This window comes from Molothrus aeneus, chromosome 6 (genome assembly GCF_037042795.1).
Source record: "Molothrus aeneus isolate 106 chromosome 6, BPBGC_Maene_1.0, whole genome shotgun sequence".
NCBI classification, from domain to species: domain Eukaryota; kingdom Metazoa; phylum Chordata; class Aves; order Passeriformes; family Icteridae; genus Molothrus; species Molothrus aeneus.
The window spans coordinates 9,868,060-9,887,512 of record NC_089651.1 but is presented as its reverse complement, the minus strand read 5'-3'; the positions used below and the strand labels follow the sequence as shown (position 1 = coordinate 9,887,512).

Below are 19,453 nucleotides of genomic sequence, written 5' to 3'. Positions count from 1 at the left end.
CCCTTGTCCTGCCAGCAGGAGGTTCCACGCTCAGGACCTGCTGTTTCCTTTGTCACTGGTAAACACGGACTGATCACATGAAGGACTTTGTCATCAATTTTCCGTGTCATAAACCCACTAATTGTGCAGTACTTTAGCTGTCTATCTGTTATCTGTCAGCCAAAGAGCTCCTGAGATATTGCCTTCAAGTGCCAAGTCAGCACTCTGTTTTTAGCTAGCAGAGGGAAGGAAATATTTGATACTCTTGTCTAGGTTTGCATCTCCCATCAAATAATCTCTTCCCCAGCTGGCAGCCAAAAGCTGGGCTGGTTTCCACCAGCTGAGAGCATGGCTGTGTGCATTTGCATCTTCTGATCATCAGCACAAGATTTATGCTGCTCCTGGAGAAAGAAACAAAAGAGTGACTGCTGGGATCTGCAGGAACATCAGAGCATGTGTGATTCCCAGGGAGGCTTTTATCCTCTTGGGCCATAGATGTCCCTGTCCCAGTGTTCCCATGCTCACTCCTGCTCTCCTGTCTCTGAGGAATGCTGCCCTGGCCTCCAGGACTTCAGGAGATGTGTTTGTGCTGCAGATCAAGCCCAGGACCTGGGAAGCTTTCCTACTTCCTGCAGCAAAGCTGTTTGCCCGGGAATTACAGTGTGGTAATGGAGGGTGGGGAGTGCAGCCAGTGTTTGCCATATGAAGAATCCTTCCAGCAGCTTTGGGCTGTCTCCAGGAAGCATTTTCCACAGGATTATGAGAACTATCTGGCAGCTGCTCACTGCTAACCCAATACCTCTGGCCACCAGCAAGGCTGAGGAGGAGCCTGCCCCCCATGCTGATGCTGCTCGTGGGAGGGTTGCTGATGTGGGGAGAAGCTGGAGTGCTTCTCCCCTGCTCCGTTTCCTTGGTGGCTGTGCTGTGTGTGGTCCATTCCTGTCAGTGCTCTGCTGTCTGTACTCCCTCTGCTGCTGTGTACTCTGGATTTCTGCTGGTACACTGATTTATGAGCTCCCTATGACTGCAATCTGTGTTCAGCTCTTGGTGTTTTCCTTCCCCTCACCAGTGTGCTTCCCATGCTCTTGGAATGGGACTGGTCCCATCAAAACAGTCTTTTTTTTCTCCTAGGGCTCATCAGTGCATACAGCCACGGGATTTGGTGTTTTTCAGGGTTATGGGTGTTTAATTTCAAAGGAGATGATGTTTAGTAAATATTGTGTCTGTGGAAGTGGTGGTTGTTGTGAGGAGAAGCACAACACAATAATAAAACTTGGCAGCAGGCAGAGCTCAGCTGCTTCCAGCCATTGCCTGTTAAAGCCTCCAGATCCTGTGTTCTTGACTCCTGTCTTTTTGGAAAGAAATTAAGAAAACTGTCTAAGGAACAAGAAGAAAATTGGACCTTTTAAGTTCAAGTGAGCTTGAACTCTGTCTGTCTGTATGAGTTGGTTTGTCTGCTGAGGCTGGGAAGGATGACAGAGTTTTTGCATCCTTGTACAGCAATCATGTTCATTTATAAATATCTGCATAAGAAAGAAAAATGTACTGATAGAAATGTTTTTAGAAAATTGGATCAGCTTAAGTGGTTTTTGATGGCAAATAAATATCTACATACCTTGAAGGTCTCATCCTAACACTCCAAAGATATTCAAGTGCTTTTGGAAGTTTAACTCTACAGGTAGATATAAGAAATCTCTTTCACCTCATCCCCTGCCAAGCTCTGTTTTTATTTCTGTACCAGCTTAGAATGATACTTTTTTAATACTTGTAATGCAAAGCTATAAAAAGCTGGTCAGCAAATCTGCATGGGGAGAAAGAGCAATTTCAGTGTGGCTGTGGTAAGTGTGGATTTGAGGTTTTACAGCTGGAGTGGCACAGATGCCAAGGGAGAGGATCCTCATGGCTTGCCAGCTTCGAGCACCCTCTCCTGATGTAACACAGACCTGGCATGTGCCTGTTTCACCTTCATTTTAGCCTCTAGAAGGAAAAGAAGCCTCTCAGCTGCCAGGGGAAACTCTAAAACTGAATTGAAATCAGCAGGTGCAAGCAGGGAATTGGAAAAATCAAGTAAATACAGACATTTTACCTGCAGGAAGTAACAGAAACAGACTGAAAAATTCCCAGGTGTCTGAAAATTAATTTCTGCTCAAATTCTGTCTCCATTTGGACCTGAATAACCTTACGGATTTCATCACGTGTCATTGGCATAACTGACAGCAAATGCATCCTTTTGCTTTTTTTGCCTCTGAGAGAAAAATGCTTCTGGCACATGGGTTGCCAGAGTAGGGAGGACACTTGGTTTAGTTTTGAAGGGATGGAAGAGAACTGAGACCCTTCTCTTTGTATGTAGGATAGCAGAATGATCTAGCATTTATAAACTTCCAAATGAAAAACAGTCAGAGATAAAAGACCTGTTTTAACTTGATTCCCCTTAAATATTAAGCAGCCTTAGCTCCAAAAGGGATTCCTTTTCCTTCAAAAAAGAAAGTAAATTAGATTTTATTCCAGTTTGTGTGATATATTTTTTCATGAGTTGGTTGCTGAGTCCTCATGGAAATAAAGCTGACATAAGCAGTAAATAGAATTTTAAAGAAGCAGGATCAACTCCATCAAACAGCTTTTAAGCAAATTATGGCCTTTCCTTTTTATAAATACATATTTTATCCAATCAACAATAACAGCAGTTCACCACCAAATTCCAAGGAACAAATTTTGAGCTATAACAACAACTGAGGCTGCAGAAATTATCCAGTAGCAGTACTGGGGCAGAAATTGTATCTGTGGAGAGCTAGGGATCTGCGTGCGGAAGATCTCGGGCTGTACGGGTAGATAAGAAGCCCCCCCTCACCCTGCAGTCTGACCTTTGCTCCGTACCCGGCCACACCCAGCCGGACGTGAGCAGAGGGAAGTGACACAGACTGCCCAAGCCATAAATACCCCTGAGACCCCTCAATAAATGCCATTTGCTGTCCACCACATTGGTGTATGTAGCATTGGACCGAGTGACCCTGGGCCTTGGGTCACCGGGCCGGACCTCCCAAACCAGGTCGCCAGGCCGTAACGGCAACATGCACAGAGAGGTTGCTGTAATGAAGGACAGAGATGGGAGTGTCAGGTTTCCCCTTGATTTGTGGAAGTTCAGATAAACACTTGTATGATAAGCCTTAATGGAATGGCTGAAACATGTAAGACACCATATTATACTTGTGTTCTGCTTGGATTTATACATCTTTATGAAGGTGTTATGGGTTTTATAGTACGATAAGTATCCTAACTGTTCAGGTGTAAAAATAACAGATTTCTTAGGGAGATACAAGGCCATGTATCCATCCCTGCTAGGTCCCACATGAGTTTCTTGCCCATGTGATGGAGAAACAACCACAACATCAACACCATGGTCCCGGGCGGTCCCGGGGCTCTGGGGCGGTCCCGGGCTCAGGGGCGGTCCCGGGGCTCTGGGGCGGTCCCGGGGCTCAGGGGCGGTGCCGGGGATCAGGGGCGGTCCCGGGCGGTCCCGGGCGGTCCCGGGGCTCAGGGGCGGTCCCGGGCGGGGCCGGGCCCGGTTCAGGTGCGCAGGGCGGGCCCGGCTCAGGTGCGCGGGGCTCCAGCGGCGCTGCGCGGGGCGGGGCCGAGGTGATTTAATCCCTGGAAATCGCCTCCAGCGCCATTTGCTCACCCGAAGGGCAGGGAGGCTGCTGCCGGGTTGGGCTCTCCCGGCGGGTACCCCTCTCCTTTTCCTTCCTCTTTCTCCTGCCCTTATCCTCCTCCTTCGTTTCCCCCTTATCGCTGCTTTCCTACCCTTCCAGTTCCTTTCTCCCTCCCACTCCGCCCTTCCTCTCCCCCTTCGCCAGCCCTCTGCACCCTCTCTCCCTGATCCTCGGCACATCCCCGACCCTCCCTACGCCACTCCCGCACCCGACTCCCCTCTCATGCCCCTCTACCTCTCTTCTGTCCATCCTCCCGCTCCCTCACCCACCTGCTCCCCCCATCCTCCGTCTCTCTCCCTCCTTCCCCGCAGCTGGGCTCAGGCACCGGCGAATAAAGCCCAGAGAGCCGGAGCCGGCGCCTCCCGCCCTCGCTGCAGCCCCACACGGGGCCGAACCCGCTCATACCATGGGCTCGTGGGGTGACTTGGAAGAGACGACGAAAACTCTCTGGACTCTGTTGTCCCATCTCACGGCAAAGAACACGTCCAAAACTGCCTCCTCAGGCTCGTGGAATGGCAGTGGCTGTGTGGAGCTCTGGCAGGAATGCCTGGAGACCAGGTAAGGACAGAAATGAGATTGTTTTGGCTGCTGCTGGATGTGGTTTTCTCTTTTCAAGATATTTTTCTGATTGATGTTTTCACAGTCATTTTCTAGGTGTCATGAGAGGGTAATTCCAAAACTTTGGAAGTAGTTGGGAAACAGTGGGGCAAAAATGTGAACCTGATCCATTTCTAGTAATTCCAAACTTCTCCCACAACACCATTCTGGGGGAAAGCTGGTTAAAGGATAAAGATACAGAGGAACGAGTGTTGTGAACCCCCCTCGCTCTCTGACAGAGCAAACCTTCCAGTAATCCCAGTACATCTCTCTGAGAGACTCTGGGATCATATGGTCTTCCAGGAAAGCAAAACAAGCACAGAGACGAGGGAATAAGCTGCTGGTTAATAATGATTTGATGGGTGTAGGAATGATTCTTGCATGTTTCACACTCCTCTTTTAACTCCTGGAATATTTTTAAAGTTATTCCTTTAACAAACTAAATTTGAGAGGAAATGGTGCAAATAAATGCATGGAGAGATCATGGAGTCCCCAAATGGTTTGAGTGGGAAGGGACCTTAAGGATCACCTCATTCCATCCCCTGCTATTCCATCCACAGCCCAGGGTGCTCCAAGCCCCATCCAGCCTGGCCTTGGACACTTCCAGGGATGGAGCAGCCCCGATTTCTCTGGGTTGATGGGCACAGGAGGGAATTTCCAGCAGGAGCTGAGGCGTTTCCTTTGCTCTGGCCAGCCCCAGCAGGGCTGTGGGAGGCAGAGGATGTGGGAGCAGGAGCTTTGCCCACTGCCCCGGGGGAGTCTCTGCTGTCCCAGCCCCAGCAGAGCAAACGTTTGTGCTTTCACATCCCGTTCCAAGGAGCTGCCCAGGCAGGAACGGGGATGGGCGCGGAGCAGGGACGGTGCCAGGCACAGGGGCACATCCAGAGGGTGCCACCAGCCCGTCCCTGCTGCCCAGGCTGGCATGAGCAGGCTGGGCACCGGCCCTGGCTTTGCTCTGCAGGCTGAGGAAGCCAACCCTGGCGAGGAGGAAGATGAGGAGGTGTGGGAGGATGGAGACAGCGGCCCCCAAAGGCTGGGGAAGGCCCAGCTCCAGGTAGGAGATGCTGCCTTCCAAGGAGAGGGACTTGTCTGTCCCACTGGAATTTGGGCTGGGAGGCCAATGGAACAAAGGGGTTGATTCTATTTTCTTACGTGGGCCAGGCTGTGTTTGAAACAGCCCAAGGTAGGAGAGAGCTGGAGTAATTTCCTAGCAGGGAATTTGATTTGGAAGCTGCATTCCAAACTCTTGTCCACATTTATTTTATCTCCCACATGGAGATGCCTAAGGAAGATGGGGTGTTTCTAACAAGAGAACATCCCAATTCATCTGTCGAAGAGGGCTTAAAATTAAAGTGTGAATGGAGCTGCCTTTAGGACACTTCAAATTCCTTAGTATACGAATGGAATTTAAATGAAATATCCAAATCCTGAGAAGCTTGTGTGAACTCCAGAGCCTCTGCAAGTGTTTTACAGCCAGGGAGGGAGACAAGAGTCTGGAGTCTCTCCCCAAAAACTGGCTGCTGTTTGTTTGACCAGGCATAGGAATGACTGTGTATTCCCTGGGGCTGTCCTTATGGAGGAAGGTTTATTTGTGTGCCCTGGCTTTATTCAGGGTCTCTTCACCATGATGGAAACTGATTTCATTGAAATGCCAGAGGTGCCCAATGCTTTCCCCAGCCAGAGCTCAGAACCAGCCCTGTGGGAAGGGGTTTAATGCCCATTTTCCCAATCCCTCCAGGCAACAGCACTGGAGCACTTGGGCCAAACATGGCCAAGGTGCCCAGTGCTGGCAGGAGGCAAATCCAGGGATTGGACAGTGGGAGTTTGCACTGCTCCTGGAATCCCAGACCTGGAGCTGTGCTTCAGAGAGCCCAGGAGATGCTGCCTCACTCAAACCTCATTTAAACCTCAGCATCCTCCCTGCTCCCTTGGAATTATTGCTGCTCCCTTAGCTGTTCTTCCTTAGTACTATTATTATTGTGTTATTGTTATTGATGTTATTGTCACCATTCTTGTAAACTCCCACTCCCTGTCTCTTCCATAGCCCTTTGCTTCCCAGAGGTGGTGCTTTAGGAAGCCCCTCCAGCCTGGGAAGGGCTTTTGGCTCCAGACACGTTCCCAGTGCCCAGGAGCAGCAGGACCTGTGCTGCTCCCAGCAGGTGAGGCAGAGGTGCCTTTCCTTCCTTCCCTGCTGCACTTGGGCTTTTTGAGGGGTCTCTGGGGGTCTGAGGGAGAAGTTCTTTGTCACTCCAGGGCAGAATTAGCCCTGGTCCCACTAAAAGCAGGAGAATTCATTTTATCCTTGGTTTTGGATACACATTTTGTGTTTTCTCTCTGTTGCTGACACCATGTGGTGAAGCAGCAGCTCCCAACCTTGTCAGTGCTGCTCCCTGGAATAGTTTTTATCTGTAGAACCATGAATTCCCTGCTGGAATCCAGTCACAGCCCCCAGACCAATGTGCAGTTGAAGGTCTTACACCCTGACCAGGACAATTTCCTGTCTCTAGACATGGAAAATGGGGGAAAACTCAGTCTGGAGTGGAGCCAGGATGCAGAATGGGGCAGTGAGGCAGCGTGCTCAGCCCAGGCTGGGGTTGGCACAGGGGCTGTTCCCTGTTGGATGACACCCACATGGAACAGATCCTTCTCTTCCTTTGTCCAAAGTCCAATGGCAAAGGATTGAATAACTCACAAGTGGGGCCTGGAATGAAAATGGATCTGTTAAAATTAGGCAAAGAACGTGATAAGAAAAAATGGGCATCCTTTTTATGTATTAAAATAGTAGGGAATAAAATGTTGACAAGGGGCACTTTTATTTGGTGTCACCTTTCATTTTTTATGGAGTGAGCAATCAGAACAGAAGTAGGAAAGCCAGGAGCCTTTGACTTCCAGAGTGGACCTAATTTCCATTTTCTCCTCTCTTTCAAGACAGGAAAAACCACTTAACTGATCCCACCTTTGCCCAGAGCTTTGGAGTTTGAGCAGCCAAACCCAACGGGCTCCAGCTGCACTGGAGGGTCCCTGCTCCTGCCCATGGTGTGGGGTGAGTCCCCAGCTGTGCCCAGAGTGTCACAAACCCAGAGGGATCTGCCCTGGTCCCAGGCTGTCCCTGCCCTGCTCCCTGCAGTCCCCAGGGCCTGAGAGCCAGAGAGAGCCCTGTCCCAAGGGGCCTTTGTCACCTTTGTCACCTTGTGGGGAATGTGGTGGCAGCCCCGGGAGCAGCTGGGAGCTGGGGCAGGGCCTGGCACTGATCCAGGGTAGGGCAGTGCTTCCTTGGGGGGGTTGGCCCCCACGCTGAGCTCAGGCAGGATCAGGCTCACAGATGCTGCATTTTGTGCCCCCTGAGAGTTTCTGTGCCCCCTGGGGATTTCCTGCCGGGATGGGGCAGCACAGGAGCAGAATTGAACCTGCAGCTCCCGTGGCCATTGCTGGCCTTTGTCTCTCTGCTGTGCCATCAGACCGTGGCAATTTGCTGCTGCCACTGCCACCCCCTGGGGCTGTGTCCTCCTGGCAGCCCTTCCCAGCCCCAACAGGAGCTCCAGTGGTGCCTCTGTGCCTGTTGGCAGTGTTTGCTGGCAATGTGCCTCACCCCTGGCAGGATCCTTTTGTTCCAGAGCAGGCAGACTCCAGAGCTTTTGGGCTTCTCAGCTGCAGGGCTGGATTGCAGAAGTCCCTGCAAAGAAGAAGAACCATGAGGTTTGTCCAAGTGGTGCTTTCAGAGCCCACCTGACAGTCTGTGCTTTGTGCTGGAGGCTGTTGTGCATTGGCACTGCAGGGAATGAATGTCCCCTTCCCAGCTCAGCCCAGCAGATCCCAAAGGCTCTTACAGGAATATTTATCCTTCACTTCCCTGTGTGATAACCTAATTTCCACCTGCCGTGGGCCATTCCTTGAGTTCTCCTGGAGAAAACCTCACAGCAGAGGAGTTTGCAAAGAGCCCAGAGCTGTGTTTGGAGCAGAGAGAGCTGAGAGCTGTGTCTGCCTGCGCTGCCCCAGCCTGGCAACATCCCCATGGAACAGCCTGGGCAGATGGGATTAGATGGAGCAAAATCCCTTCATGCAAGAGGTTTTCTCCTGTGCAGATCAGGCACGGGGCAGGCAGTGAACTTTGGAAATCAGCTGATTTCCCCAGAAAGCATCACTCCCATCAGCATGAATGACAGGACCTGTGGCCACTGCTCAGGAGTCACCCAGCCAGAATCAAGGGCAAAGCTTGGTTTGGGTCTGAGAACTTGAAATAACTTGGAAAGAGAAGAAATGACCTTTTTCTTCTTCCTTTCCTTCAGATGCTGGAATTGCCTCTGTGGATGTGCACTGAGCTCTCACTGCAGGGAACTGCCAGGCCTTAATGGTGGTGAGCTCATGTTCTTCTCACTGGGGAATTGGAAATAATTATTAATTAGTAATTGCAGAAACGTTTTCTGAAACCTTTCCCCTTTGCTGGTAGATCTTCTCTTTGTGGCTTTGAATTTACAGAATTCCCTGCTCTCCTTTGCCCTGCCTGAATTCCTTGCAGCTCCAAACAGGGAAAACCTGGGATAACTCAGAGGGGACAGAGGTAACATTTTTAGCTGAAAACCTGGGGCAGTTGGGAGGGGACACAAGAACTGTTTGTGCAGGAAAATGTGAGGGGATGTCAAGGGGAGCCAGGTGGCATTTTGAGGGAAAAGCTGAGGTGATGTTCAGGGGAGAGAATGCAAATTTCAGAGTAGAAAAGAGCTAATCAATATTGTACAGGAAGGAAAATTTGGGGGGTAAACCTCGATGTAATCTGTAGGGGACACAGTGAATATATTGGAGTAAAAATGAGGTACTCAGTAGCAGACTGAGTAAAAAATTTTGGAGGCAAAACTTGACAAAATCTCAAGAGAGAGAATGAACATACTGAGGGAAAAATGAAGTGATGAGTACTGAGTATACAGTTGGGAAAATTCGGGGCTAAATCTGAGATAATTTCTAGGGGAGAGCATGACATACTGAGGTAACGTGAGGGAATCAGTTGTGGGCAGATGGGCAAATTTTGAGGGGTAAAAATAATATTAAATAATCCGTAGGGCAGAGAGTGAACATTTTGAGGTAAAAATGAGATCATCACTAGTAGACAGATGGAGAATTTGGGGGGTAAATCTTGAGAGAAGCTGCATAATAGAAAATTACTATATTGAAGGAAAAATGAGGGAATCAGTAGTGGATGGGAATTTTAGGGGGGTAAAACTTGAAATAATCTTAAGGTTGAAAATTACTATTTTCAGGTAAAAATGAGGTAATAATTTATGGACAGGTAAGGAAAATTTTGGGAGTAAAACCTGAGTAAATCTCAAGGGAGAGAGTGAACACTGACATAAACTGAGGCAGTCACTGGGGGTAGGCAAGGAAATTTTGGGGGTAAAACTTGGGAAGATCTGTAGGGCAGAGAATGAACATCTTGAGGCAGAAATTATCAGAAGTCAACATTAGGTAGAATTTGGGGGGCAAACCCTGAGGTAATTACGTAGGAACAGTAAGTAGTTTTGGGAAAAAAATCTGACATAATTTGCAGGGCACAGAATGAACATTTTGGGGATAAGAGACATAACCTGTGTGGTTTTGGTTTTAAAATCTAGTTGGTAAATAGGGGACAAAATGAACGTTTTGTAATAAAATCTGAGTTAATCTGTAGAGGAAACAATGGATATTTTGAGGTGAAAAGGAGGTAATCAGTACTGGGCAGGTAGGGAAAATTGAGGGCTAAAATGTGAGATTATCTCTAGGAGAGAGCAGGAACATCCTGAGGTAAACTGAGGGAATTGCTGTGGACAGGTGGGTAAATCTGGGGATAAAACTTGAGGGAATCTCCATGGTAGAAAATTAATATTTTAAGGTAAAAATGAGGTACTCAGTGGTGGAGAGGTAGGGAAAATTTTGGGGTAAAATCTGAGGTGATCTGTAGCAGAGAGGATGCACTTGATGGGGTAAACTGAGGTAACCGGTTATGGACAGGTAGGGAAATTATTGGGAAGGAAAACTGAAAGCAGCTGTAGGGTGAAGAATGAAAATATTGAGGTGGAAATGAGGAAACAGGGAGTGGACAAGGTAGGGAAGATTTTTAGGGTAAGTCTTGTGGTAATCTCCAGACTAGAGAAAGAATGCTTTCTTGTAAAAATAAAAATTGGCTGCTGAAATTTCCTAACCCAGGGGCTTTGGCTGGCAGGGCAGCACAAGGATTGTTCCCTGTGTGGTGCCCAGATTTGGGGTACAGTATCAGCTTTGCTACTTTAGAGGAATTATACCTGTAGCCCCCCATTCCCTGCTGAATTCCTACTGGAATAACCTTACAGTGCCTCATGCAGTATGGATATTCCCACACAGATCTGCCTAATTAAGACCACTGTGCCAGGAACCAGCAGAGGCTCCAAGGAAGCTCAGTGGGATCAGGACAAAGACAGGTTGATATTCCATAGCATTTGCTATTTTTAACCCTCAGCCAAGTGTTTCCCCACAAAATTTTCTATCTATCTTCTACCTATAACCTCATTGTTACCTTAAAATGTTCATTCTAGCCATGTTCCCGGGGGCACTTGCAGAGTTCCCTGGAATTCCGTGGGCTCCACCCCTGGGCTCGGCTCCAGCTGATGCTCTCAGCGGCGAGGGCGGGGCCGGACGCGCTCCCGGCCCTGCTGAGGCAGCCCCTGTGCCCAGGGGAGGGCATCTCTCCCTGCAGGAGCTGAGCTCATTCCAGAGCCTCGGCAGCGGCCTCCGGGAGCTCTTTTCCCTGAGGAAAGGGATGCACATCCCTGCCTGCAGGGCACCTGCACTGTGACCCACCTGTGCCAGCTTCCCAGCACTTCTGCAGTCCCAGCTGGCTCCCGAAAAACTCCAAACTTCATCCAAACAAAACTCCATCTAACTCTAACCTTTTGTTTTAAGGCATCTCCGAGGGCCTTGCTTGGGATTGAATTTCTGCGAGGGGAATTCCCTTGGCCTTAAGGCTGATGCTGGAGGATGGCCCCAGGCTGGAAGGGAAGGGACTGGAGTGGCTGGGACACACCCGGTGGCTGTGTGGGAGCTCCAGGAGGTGGCACCGGGAATTGCTGTCTGAGCTCCTCTGCAAAGCCAGCGTGCAGCACTCCCAGGCAATGGCAGCTGTTCCTTGGGCTGGTTTTGGGATGTCAGGGGGCTCTGTCCGGGCTGCAGCATCTCCAGGAGCCCGTTCAGAGCAGCCCCTGGCCCAGGGGCCGCAGGCAGCCCTTGATCCGTGCCCATCCCAGCGCTGCCCGCGCATCCCAGCGCCCGCCCCGGGTGTGCCTGGCACGCTGCCTGCACGGGCAGGACACTGAGGCACAGCTCCTGCCCTGCAGGCACCGAGGGCAGGAGGGGCTGGTTCCCCCTGGGCTCGGCCTCCTCCTGCCCCGCGTTCCTGGCCAGCCGGGACACACGGAGGGAGCAGCGAGGAACATTCCTGGCAGGGAGCAGGAGTCCCCCAGGGCTCCGTGCAGCTCCGGGCCGGAGAAGCAGCGCCGGGCTCAGCCCCCGCCATGAGTTTGGGCTGTGAGCACTCACCTGCAGGAAAGGCCCCTCTGCAGGCGGGACCAGCCCTGACACTCTCCAGAAGAGCTTGGGCCTTGGAGCAAGGGAACCCTCAGGACTTGCTCGGTTCTCCCTGGAAAGGGACACGGCATCAACACCTTTACAGCTATTTAGGAAATGCTGGAAAAGGCAGGAAATCAGGATTATGGGAAGAGTTTCGTGCTGTCACGCAACTGTTCACCTGTGTTGTTCCATGGTCAGGTGCTGGCTATGGAGCTCTGCCCTACAGACGTTCCAGGGACTGGTGTGTAAAGCAGCATTGGCAAAGGAATTGCTCTGCTGGCATTTGGCATTCCTGTCCCAGGCAGGGCATTGCCATTACCTGAGATTGGCTTGGTTGGAGCAGGGTGCCGAAAATGCCCAGGTTGTGGGTTCAATCCCCAGCTGCGCCCTTCACATAAGGGTTCAGCCTGGTGCTCCTGGTGTGGCCCTTCCCACTCAGGATATCGGATGACCTAAAAATAAAGAGTAAACAGTTTTCACTGGCTTATTAAGCCCAGAGATTTTTTGCTTTGGAGAGTGTGAGCCACAAAGAAAGTGCAAGGGAGGAGGGAGAGCATCAAGTCTCACCTGGCAGGTATCAGGTGAGCAACCCGAGCAGAACCGAGCCCGGGCAGGGCCCCGTGCCCGCACCTGCCACAGTCGGAGCAGGAGCAGCAGCGCCGGGCTCGGCCCCAGCGTCCGGCCCGGAGCAGCTCCTCTGGCCCGCGGCGATGCAGCCCCGCTCGTTCCGCGGGGACGCGGCGGGCGAGAGCCCCGGGGGTGCGGGCACGGAGTCCGGGTCCCGCTCTGCGCGCGGCAGCCTTGGGGGTACCGGGGCTGAGGGGGCTCCGCATCCCCGCGGGGACCGGGCCGGGAGCGCGCCCCGGGGGCCGCCGTGCTCGCAGCTCCGCTCCGTGTCCGCCAGGGGGCGCCCTGCAGGGCGACGGCGCTGAGGCAGCGGCGGGGCCTGAGGGCTCCCGGAGCCGGCACGGGCGATCCCCGCGCCCCGGCCGCTTCCAGCCGCGATCCAGCGCCTGCTCCGGGAATGCGCCGCTCTCTTGCCGGGCCCGGCACCGGCGCCAGCACAGCCCCGGCTCCCCACGGCAGCAGCGGGACCTGCCCGGAGCCGCAGCGGGAGCAGCCCCGGAGCAGCCGTGGTCCAAGCGGGAGCGGCAGCGCCGGGCTCGGTCCGTGCTCGTCCCGGAGCGACTTTTCCCGCCCGCGGCGATCCCGATCCCAGCCCAAATCCCGCCTCGGTTCTGCGGCCCCGCGAGGGAGAAGTGGCTCAGCCCGGGACCCCCAGCAGACACCGGCAGGACCCGGACCCGAATCCCCAGGCTCGGGTCCTGTTCCCGGCCCCACCTCAGCGCCTCAAGCCCCGCGCAGCAGCGGGAGCAGCCCCCGGTCCGGGGCTCCGCACAGCGCTCCAGCGACGGCCCCGCTGCATCCCGGGATGAGCATCCATCGCACAAAGCGGAGCGGCCCTGGATCCGCCGGGATTTACGGGCGCGGGCGGGGCGGGGCGGGGCCGGCTCAGGTGTGAGGGGCGGGGCCGGCTCAGGTGTGAGGGGCGGGGCCGGCTCAGGTGCGCGGGGCCCCAGCGCGGCTGCGCGGGGCGGGGCCGAGAGGATTTAACCCCCGGGAATCGCCGCTGGCGCCATTTGCCCCCTCGGCGCTCGGAGGGGAAGGTTCTGTCCGCGCGGGCTCCATATCTTTTTATTTGTTTCTTTTCTTTTACGCTTTTTTTAACCTCTTTTTCTCAATATCTCCCCTCTCTCCCTCCCTTCCTCCCCTCCCCCACCCCCTACACCCTCCCCCCCCCCTGCCCCCCCCCTCCCTCTCCCCCCTAGCCCTCCCCTCCCTCCCTCCCTCCCAAACCGCTCCCTCCAGGGCCGGTCCCCCCTACCCTTCCTATGCCCCCACACACCCCAGCCCTACCCTTTCCTTCCTCCACGCTTCCTTCTCTCCTTAGCCCAGTTCCCACCTGCCCCCAATTCCTCCTTCCCCCCAATTCCTCCTTCTCCTCCTTCCTTCACCTTTCCTCCTTCTCCACCTCCCCCTGTTTTCCTTCCTAACCTTAACCCCCCTCACCTGTGCTCCGTCCTCGTTCTCCATCCTCTGCCCGTCCTGCCCCCGCCACCCCACGTGCCCCTGCCCCCCTCCCTGCTCCCCTGCACATCCTGACCCCCCCACCTGCCCTTCATCCTTGGCCCACCCCGACCACCCCCTCTGTTCCCCTGTTCCCATCCTCTGTCGCCCCCTCCCTCTTTCCCCCGCAGCCGCGGGGCTCGGGGCGCCGCAGAATAAAGCCCAGAGGGCCGGAGCGGCGCCCCCGCTGTCCCTGGAGCCCCCACACGGGGCCGGAGCCGCTGGGCGGGTCCCCCCATTGCAGTGCAAAGCACGGCCCGACACCGCCGGGGTTCCGGCTGTCCCTACATCACACTGGGGGTCCCCGGGGCGGGGGGGTTTGGGGGGGGGGTCAGGGAGGCCCCCCTCCTCAGGAGGGGGTCCCGGGGGGGAGGGGGGTTGGGGGGGGTGGGGGGGTAGGGCCCCCTCCGGAGGAGGGGGTCCCTGGGAGGGGGGCGGGGCGGGCCCCCTCCGGAGGAGGGGGTCCGGGGGAGGGGGCGGGGCCGGAGGGGCATTTCCCCCTCCAGGCCCTGCCCCCTCCTCCGGGCCGTCTCCTCCGGACGGGGCTCGGCCCGGCCCCCATCCAGGGACCCCCTCCTCCGGACGGGGGCCCCAGGGGGCGGGTGGGGTGGGTAGAAGGGGAGGGGCCGTTTGTCTGTCCGGGGATGTCTTTGTGTGTTCACGCTGCAGAGTGACGTGACCCCCTCTCCTTCCCCCCCACCCTCCGGGCCCCGGTCCGGAGGAGGGGGTCCCGGGGAGGGGGCCGGGCCGAGCCCCGTCCGGAGGAGACGGCCCGGAGGAGGGGGCAGGGCCTGGAGGGGGAAATGCCCCTCCGGCCCCGCCCCCTCCCCCGGACCCCCTCCTCCGGAGGGGGCCCGCCCCGCCCCCCTCCCAGGGACCCCCTCCTCCGGAGGGGGCCCTACCCCCCACCCCCCCCAACCCCCCTCCCCCCCGGGACCCCCTCCTGAGGAGGGGGGCCTCCCTGACCCCCCCCCCCAAACCCCCCCGCCCCGGGGACCCCCAGTGTGATGTAGGGACAGCCGGAACCCCGGCGGTGTCGGGCCGTGCTTTGCACTGCAATGGGGGGACCCGCCCAGCGGCTCCGGCCCCGTGTGGGGGCTCCAGGGACAGCGGGGGCGCCGCTCCGGCCCTCTGGGCTTTATTCTGCGGCGCCCCGAGCCCCGCGGCTGCGGGGGAAAGACGGAGGGGGCGACAGAGGACGGAAACAGGGGGACAGAGGATGGGAACAGGGGGACAGAGGACGGGAACAGGGGGACAGAGGACGGGAGTAGGGGGACAGAGGACGGGAGTAGGAGGACAGAGGATGGGAATAGGGGGACAGAGGAGGGGGACAGAGGACGGGAGTAGGGGGACAGAGGAGGGGAATAGGGAGGGATGAGGTGGGGAACGGAGAGGGGTTGGGGAGAAGGGGAGAGGAAGGGAAAGGCCGGATGGGGGGAGAGATGATGGACAGAGGAGGGGTACAGGGGGAAGAGAGGGGGGTCGGGCTGGGGAGAGGGGTGAAAGGAACGGGGGGTCGGGGATGTGCAGGGGAACAGCGAGAGAGTGCAGGGGAGGCTGGGGAGCGGGGAGAGGGCAGGGGAGGCTGGAAGGGAGAGGAGGGATGGGGGGGAGGGAGAAAGAAACTGGAGGGATAGAAAAGAGGAGGTAAGTGGGGGAAAGAAAGAGGAGGATAAGGGCAGGAGAAAGAGGGGGAAGAAAAAGGGAAATCGCCGCCGGGAGAGCCCAGTGCGGCAGCAGCCTCACCGCGCTCCGGGTGACCAAATGGTGCCGGCAGAGATTTCCGGGGATTAAATCACCTCGGCCCCGCCCCGCGCAGCCGCGCTGGGGCCTCGCACACCTGAGCCGGGCCCGCCCTGCACACCTGAGCCGGGCCCGGCCCCGCCCGGAACCGCCCGGCACCTCCCCAGAGCCCGGGACTGCCCGGCACCGCCCGGCACCGCCCCTGATCCTGGGACCGCCCCTGAGCCCCGGGGCCCCGCCCTGCCCGGGATGGCGGCGGGAGCGTCGCTGCCGGACCTGCCCCTCTCACCTGGGCCGGGCCGGGGCTGCGAGCGCACCGGGACCGGGGCCGCGGCTCCGGGTCCCGCCGGTGTCTCTGGGGGTCCGGGCGGTGCCGCCTCTCCCCCGCCGGGCGGGCTGCGGGTCCCGGCCCCGCAGCACTGAGGGGGCTTGGGGCCGGCTCCGGCTCCGGCAGGAGCCGCTCCGGGACGGGCGCTGGGGCCGGGCCCGGGCAGCCCCCGGGATGCCGCGCTCAGCCCGACGCGCCGGGCCGGGCTCCGCGCTGAGCCCCGAGCCCCTCCCGGCTGCTGCCCGCGCTGAGCCCCGAACGCGGCCCCGGGGCTCCGCCGCCAGCCCCGCCCGCGGCGCTCGGCCGCTGCTCCGGAGCTCTGCCGCGGCCGGGGGAGCCCGGCTTTGGGCCGTGCCCGAGGCACGGCTCGGAGCCCAGAGACACGGACTGGCCCTGGCCGAAAGAGCCGCCTGGAGCACCGAAACGCGGCGTTTGGCCTTTCACTCAAGCCCCCGAAAATGCAGCACTTGAATCTCTCTTGGTGAAGCCCAAACACTGACCTACCCCGGTTTCAAGACCTCGCAAACACAGGCCACGGTCTCTGCTTCACGCCTCTAAAATGCAGAACTTGGTCTCTCTGAGATCCCAAATGCTGTCTGAGGCACCTTGGTTTCAAGCCCCCCAAACCAGTCCTTAGTGTCTCTTTCTGTACTTGGCCAAACGAGCCCAGTTTTGAGCCCCCAAATCGCAGTGCTGGGTGTCTCTCTGTGAGCCCCAAAACTGCTCCAGTCCGCAGCGTTCGGAGCCCCCAGAAACGCCCCGGGCCATGGGCGGGACCCAGCTGGGCCCCAGCAGCAGCTCCCTGACCCCCAGTGGGATGGGGAAGAGACCAGAGACAAAAATCCAGCTCGGAACAGTTTAATAATGGAAACCAGTCAAATACAATAATTTAATATTAATGACAACACACAATAACAGTGAGAGCAACAAGAGCAGTGAGAACGATAATGAACAGGAGAGAGAGAAAAGCCCCTCCACACCCTCCTTTAACATTTTAAATCCAAAATGTAATCCAGAGCACCACAAACTCCCAGTGTGGGGGATTTCCATATTCCTGTTATTTTCTCTGTGTCCATCCTGGGGATTTGAGGCACTTGTTGCTCCTCTGGGCAAGGGAAAGGCTCCTGTGCTATTCCCAAAAACAGAACCCCTGGAATTAGTGCCCTGGGAGCCCAGTCTGCTCCTTCCAGTGGCTGGGGGTCACCCAGAGGGTCTTTACCAGCATAAAGTGAAAATGACATCCTGGTCCAGTGCATTTCCAGCAGGATTGGGCACTCCTGGCCATGGTGACCAGTCCATGGAAGTTGGACCGGTGACAATCCAGGGGGATTTGAAGTTGGATTCTTGCAGATTTCATTGTGCAGAAGCTCCAATTCTTTTTGGCACCTCTTGTTTAAATGTTTTCCTGCTGGAAGAGGTCAATTAGTCTTTTGAATGGCCAGATTGCCAAAGGCAGTTGGGAAAACCAAGCAGCATTCCCTGCACATCTCCATCACTTCCATGTCCACCTGCAGCGAGTGGCTGAAGGACAGGAGCCAGCCCAGGACAGGCTCAGAGATGAGGCTTCCAGCCCAAACCATTCCAGGATGATTCCACCATCTCTCCCTGCATTAATTTCGTGTTGTTTCCTCTCAAATTTAAATTCCCAAATTTAGGTGATTTATTAAATGAACCATTTCAAAATTATTCCGATATCTAAGAGGGAGCATCCAACACCCAAGAATCATTCTTTCATCCATCAAATCATTATTAAATTGGAAGCTTATTCCCTCATCTCTGTCCTTGTTTAGCTTTCCTGCAAATCCTTATGGTCCCACAGTTTCTCAGAGACATCAGCTGGGATTACTGGAAGGTTTGCTCTGCTGGAGAGCCAAGGGGAATTTACAGCATTTGTTCCTCTCCATCTTTGTCCCCTAATCAGGTTTCCCCCAGAATGGTGTTATGGGAGAAATTTGGAATTACTAGAAATGGATCAGCTTCACAGTTTTCCCCCTCTGTTTTTCAACTATTTCAAAATTCTTGGAATTACTCTCAAATATGCCCAGGAAAATTCCTGTGAAAGGATCAATCAGAGGAAAATCATAATATAGATTCTCTACCGTAAATACATAATTCTCTCTCTATATATAAAATATATAATATACAATATATATTATATCATATATTATCTAATTGTCATAAATATATATTTCTCTATCCTAAATAGAGAAAACTGCCTCCAGCAGCAGCTGGAATGATCCCATTGCTGCTCTTACCTGGTCTCCAGGTGCTCCTGCCAGAGCTCCCAACAGCCACTGCCATTCCTAAACAGGAGCCATGGAAGACGTTCCCGCTGTCCATGAGGGCGAGGAGGCACTTTGGGATGTTCTTGGCTGTGCAATCAGACAAGAGAGTGTCAATGATCTCGCGCTCCCTTCCAAGCCAAAGCAGCCCCTGATTCCATGGCATGATCAGCACCTCTCCCACTTCCATTCCAGAAACATCCTCCCACTCACCCAGTGCTTCCCCCCTCCTCTTTTTGCTCCACATTCAGGGATGTGTGGCTGAGTGCCACAGGCATGGGAATTTAAAGTGTCCTAAAGGCACCTCCACTCACACTTTAATTTTAAGCCCTCTACCACCAATAAATTGGGATGTCCTTTTGTTAGGAACACCCCACCTCTGCTTCTTTAGGCAACTTCATGTGGGAGATAAAATAAATGTGGACAAAAGTTTGGAATGCAGCTTCCAAGTCAAGTTCCCTGCTGGGAAATGACTCCAGCTCTCTGCTCTCTGTTCAAACACAGCCTGGCCCCTCAGGGCTGCAGACTCTGAGCCACACAACTTGTGAGCTGGCAAGTACCAGCAGCTGAGGTCTCATTCCAACAAAACAGGGATTGGGGGCTGCATTTGGATACATGCAGGCAGGTTTGGGTCACTTCAGAAAGCTTCAATCCCTGATTTTCAGAGATTCCATCAGGGATAATGACCTTTCCACAAATACCTCCTAAGGCACATGAGAACCTGAGTAAGAAAATGGAATCAAGCCCTTTGTTCCATTGGCCTCCCAGCCCAAATTCCAGTGGGACAGACAAGTCCCTCTCCTTGGAAGGCAGCATCTCCTACCTGGAGCTGGGCCTTCCCCAGCCTTTGGGGGCCGCTGTCTCCATCCTCCCACACCTCCTCATCTTCCTCCTCGCCAGGGTTGGCTTCCTCACCCTGCAGAGCAAAGCCAGGGACGGTGCCCAGCCTGCTCATGCCAGCCTGGGCAGCAGGGACGGGCTGGTGGCACCCTCTGGATGTGCCCCTGTGCCTGGCACCGTCCCTGCTCCGCGCCCATCCCCGTTCCTGCCTGGGCAGCTCCTTGGAACGGGATGTGAAAGCACAAACGTTTGCTCTGCTGGGGCTGGGACAGCAGAGACTC

The 19,453-nt window shown here is 55.2% G+C and overlaps 1 long non-coding RNA gene across 1 annotated transcript; it reads left to right on the top strand.

The window, feature by feature from the left end:
• Nucleotides 1-3,599: 3,599 nt before the first annotated feature.
• On the top strand, nt 3,600-12,343 carry LOC136557920 (uncharacterized). Its single transcript, XR_010783806.1, has 4 exons — nt 3,600-4,244; nt 7,212-7,326; nt 8,570-8,637; nt 11,190-12,343. It is a non-coding gene; the product is annotated as an uncharacterized lncRNA (long non-coding RNA).
• The last annotated feature ends 7,110 nt before the right edge of the window (nt 12,344-19,453 follow it).